This window comes from Prosopis cineraria, unplaced genomic scaffold (genome assembly GCF_029017545.1).
Source record: "Prosopis cineraria cultivar Desert tree isolate PC_DT_omini unplaced genomic scaffold, ASM2901754v1 PC11, whole genome shotgun sequence".
Classification (NCBI taxonomy): Eukaryota; Viridiplantae; Streptophyta; class Magnoliopsida; order Fabales; family Fabaceae; genus Prosopis; species Prosopis cineraria.
The window spans coordinates 26,221,238-26,226,014 of NW_026555342.1; the positions used below are offsets into that span (position 1 = coordinate 26,221,238).

General features: G+C 34.1%; 1 pseudogene; it reads right to left on the reverse strand.

Annotated features, from left to right (window-relative positions):
* Positions 1-2,387: 2,387 nt before the first annotated feature.
* LOC129286387 (G-type lectin S-receptor-like serine/threonine-protein kinase SD1-13) lies at positions 2,388-3,980 on the reverse strand (annotated as a pseudogene).
* Between the last annotated feature and the right edge of the window lie 797 nt (positions 3,981-4,777).

The following is a 4,777-nucleotide window of genomic DNA, read 5'->3' on the forward strand; positions in this document are numbered from 1 at the left end:
GTTTTAGCTTCCCCCTTCATTTTTTTTTCTTCCTCCTCCTTTCTCTTTATCTGTCATTCCCTTTCCCTTCCCATTTTACATCACAAGGCTCTAAATTCTAAAGTAGCCGGAGCCTCACACACTTGGTAATTTGAATGAGGAATGATCTCGCCATTTCCGTTCAATGTATCCATCATTCCCTATTCAATGACCATTTCCTCACTCTCTTTAATGCCTCTATCCCTCAGCCTAGATTGGGAGTTAAAGTCAAGCCCATTGCTCACACCTGTCTCATCAACTTTCCATTTTGTATCTACAGAGTGGGTTCCAAGTTGAACTCGACCCACATTCTTTGGCCTGTGAGTTAAAATTATCTTTGTGGGACACAACGTCATCTCATCTTGAGAGAATTTTAGTTAAGAATTACTATGGATAATTTATTTTTTGTAAATTCAAATTTTTTTTAAATTTTAATTTAATTCAAAGAAAACAAATCAAAAGAATTTTGATGATGAAAATATCAAAATATTTTTTACTTGTTATGCAGAATCATTAGTTGTTAATTTTTTATTGAATTTTTTAATTTAGTTGTTAATTTCTAACTTTACTTGTTAATTTACTAATATTAGTTGTAAATTACAGAACTTATTAGTAATTTATAATTAATATTAATAAATTAAAAGACTTATTAGTAATTTAACAAATGATACTATTGCTCATGATTGAAAAATCAATGTCAAGTCTTATATAATTATTGACATATCAAATTATGTAATTTGCAACTCATATTTGTAAATTAATAAGTGGAGTAAGAAAATTAACAATTAGGATTTTGCATAATAAGTAAAGGGTATTTTAGTCTTTTCATCAGCCGAATTTCTTTTGACTTTGCTTCCCTGGACTGAACTTAGAAATTTCAGAATTTTTTTGAACCCATTCGAAATTAATTTTCTACAATAAGCCATAAGTGAAATTCTTCTTCTTTTTTTTCCCTTTCCCTTTCATTGACTTACTCAGAGAATCTCCCTCCACAACATGTGGGATAGTTTCTGCAGTATTATTCTAACTAATTGATTTCTCCAACCCACGTTAGGCGTCTTTCACCACGTAGTTTTGTGTAATCTTCTTGCTGAAATTTCCTTCATAATTCCCTCCATCAAGATCGTCATAATCATACAACATATTAAACCTGGATCCCTTATAACGGCTAGTATCAATATGATTGGGCTCCTTCCATTTCAGTGGCTTGTTTCCTTTATTTGCGTACGGTTGCCGCATCCAGTGCCAAAAAATCTGCCCCATCACCGGTGAGTTTCTCTTCTTTGCTTTTTGGTGGGTTCATTAGCTCCATCTCCTTCTCATTGGCAGTCAGATTATTCTTCTCCACCTCCATAGCATTGCATATCTCCACTGCATTCGATTTCATCTCTCCACTTTGCTTCGATCCAAGCTCAATGCACTGATCTTTGGTGTGACCATACCTCCCACAATCAAAGCATACCATCGGCAATCCCACATACGTGACTTTGTAAAACTTGCCATCGACCTTTATTTGAGGAACAAGAGGTTGAGCCAAATCGATAAACTGCGACCCTAGTGAACTTCCCTCATCCCCTGGTTTCCGTTGTATAGTCAATCTTAAGCATTTGCCCAAGCAACTGTCCAGTGGCTCGCAACACGCACTCTTTGTGATAGTAACTGAAAGACAACCCCAATATTCCAACCCATGCCATAACATTAGACACCACCACCCTATAATCCTCTTGTGCAGCGAAGGTGGCAAGAAAATAACTTCCTTCAATATTAGCGACTTCAAAGAAAATAACCTCCTTCAATATCATAATAGCGTATGAACTTTCCCAGCGGCTTTATGAATAGAAACTTCTCCATGCCTTTGACAAACAAAGCTTGTACTTGGTCTGAGAAATCAATAGGAGGTATAATTCCCTCCTTCCCCACAGCATAATCATCTTCCTTTGTTATTTTGATCTCCCCCTCTGTATCCATTTGTCCATTGTCAAGGAGCTTGCTTTTATAAGAAAAATGTTCAGCTCCCTCCCCGTTCACCATCACTGCATCTTGATCTCTATCAAGATCCACAGTTCCATTTCGTTTTTGCACCTTTTTGGTTGATCGGAGGCTATCCTCCTCAAGTGGTGGAGAGTCGCCCTTCTCACAGAGAATTCTCAATCTTCATTCTGTCTTTTGTAAACCCAAAGAATATAGTCAAAACTATTAATGAGTTGCATCCATCAGATCTTTAAACCATCTTATTTTGGTACATTAGGCTGAAATTTTATAAACTCAATTAGGTCAAAACAAACACAACCCACTAAAAAGTTATTACATGATGAATATCAATAGGAAATCTTTTCAAGATCATATATATACAAAAGGGGGCCAAAAGTTCATCTTCCTTTAATTTCAGTGAGCGTGACAGTGTTATTGGAGCAAATAGGATCCTTTTGTTGAGAAGATTCTTCACTCATAGTGTATTGCCCCTTTGTGAAAGCAGGTTGTGCTGGTGAAGGAAGATTTACGATCTCCCTATTATGCATTGAACATACAATGGCCATACTTGGTCTATCTTTTGATAGTTCTTGTACACATAGAAGTCCAACATGTATGCATCTCAAGATCTCCATATGAAAGCTTGGATCATATATTTATGGGTCTACCAGAGATTTAATATTGTCTTCAATCCATAGTTTCCATGCCTACAAATATCAAATCAAAAGTATACTCATTAAATATATACACCACATCTTAGAAATCAAAATTGCCTGTGAATGAGTCTTACAAATCCCAATAGGCTTAAGGAGATCTCTTGGTGATAAAAGCTAGTGTTTTTCTTCCCACTAACAATTTCTAACAACAGCACTCCAAAACTGAAGACATCTGATTTTTTTTTTTAAAATAATCATTCCATTGCATACTTAGGAGACATGTAGCCACTATATTTTTAAAAACATTATTTGCATATTAATTTCACCATATTGTTGAATAATGAAATAAAATATCATCATAGAAGATGTAATATTGTGAAACTTACTATGTTCTAACAACCCTTCTGGTATTGCTTTGATTATTCTCATTGCCTTTAAAAGTCTTTGCCAAGCCAAAATGCTAATATTTTGGATTTAGCTCTTCATCTAATAAGATGTTATTTGCTTTTAGATCTCTGTGTATTACTTTTAATCTTGAATCTCTATGATGATAAAGTATCCTCGAGCAATTCCTTCAATTATGCTATAGCATTTTCTCCAATCTAACAATACTACTTTCCTTGAATCTAAATGAAGAGGGAGAAAGGAAAAAACTTCATTGGGTGACCAAAACCAAATTCATATTTACTTGTGTATCTTAAAACAATGTAAGTAAAACATCAAATCTGATGAGAAAATGAACATTAACAAGAACTAACCAAATAGAATTGCATCCAAACTTCAATTTGGCATGTACTCATAGACTATCATCTTTTCATCTCTTTCAATACAACAACCAAGAAGTCTTACAATATTGCGATGTTGGGTCAACCTAATCCAATGATATTAGATTTAGCCTCAACTTCATTAGGATAATAAAGGTTGAAAGTTCGAGTCTGGAAAGGTTCCAAAAAACTTTTTTAGTGAGATAAAGAATAACTCAAGTACTACTTTAGGAAAAACTAACTTCCGTTGCAGTGATATAAGTTGGCTCAGTCCAAAAGACTCCCGATGAGATGGAGTGAAGACTGTTACACCCCTCATCATTCAATTTCGACGTTGCATGAGGTGTGCACTTTACAACATACTTCTGCACAATCTTTTTAGCATGATTCCCTTCAATATTTGTGCTGTCCTGATCCTCATAATCATAAAGAACATTATATTGAGATCCTTTGTAACGGTTAATGTCCCTTTGATTTGGTTATTTCCATTTCAGATTTCTATTTCCTCTTTTAGGATACTAATGCACAATTCACTCACCGTATATCGACTCCGCCGTCTCTGTATCTCCATACCTGCTGCAACCAAAGCATATCACCGACAGCCCTTCAAACACGATTCTAGAGAACTTTCCATCAACCTTGATCTAGGGGGCGAAGGGTTGGGTTAGGTTAGGTTATTAGATTACTTTTATTAAAATTAATTATTGGATCTTTCATCCGATCATCACTTTGATTTATATTAATTGTTCACTTTCATCAATCATTCATTTATCATGCGTTGGATTGTGATTGATCTATTGTGAGTAGTACTATTTTGACTCCTTTGGAATTCAACCTTAAAATAATACTCTAATTTATTATTACCATTGACCATATATATTCACTACTTACAGAATTGCACGATGCCCATATCAAATTACTAAAATCATCACTTTGATTTATATTAATTGTTCACTTTCATCAATCATTCATTTATCATGTGTTGGATTGTGATTGATCTATTGGGAATAGTACTATTTTGAGTCATAATGGGTTCAACCTTAAAATAATACTCTAATTTATTATTACGACTGACCATATGCATTTGCAGAATTGCACGGTCCCCATATCAAATTAAAAGATGAGAAAGTGCGTCGGCAAGAAACCATTTTGTTTATACACACACACTCTCTCAAATCGAAAATATAATTATTTCTCCTCCACTAACTTTGACTCAAAATATAAACAACCTAACACATGTAAAAAAAAATTATTTTACGCTTTATATTTATTAACATAAATATTTATATAAGCGTATCCTCCACTCATCATAAAATGCTTTGGCAATTGAAATTAAGAGTAAAAAAAACATATATATTTCTTTTGAAA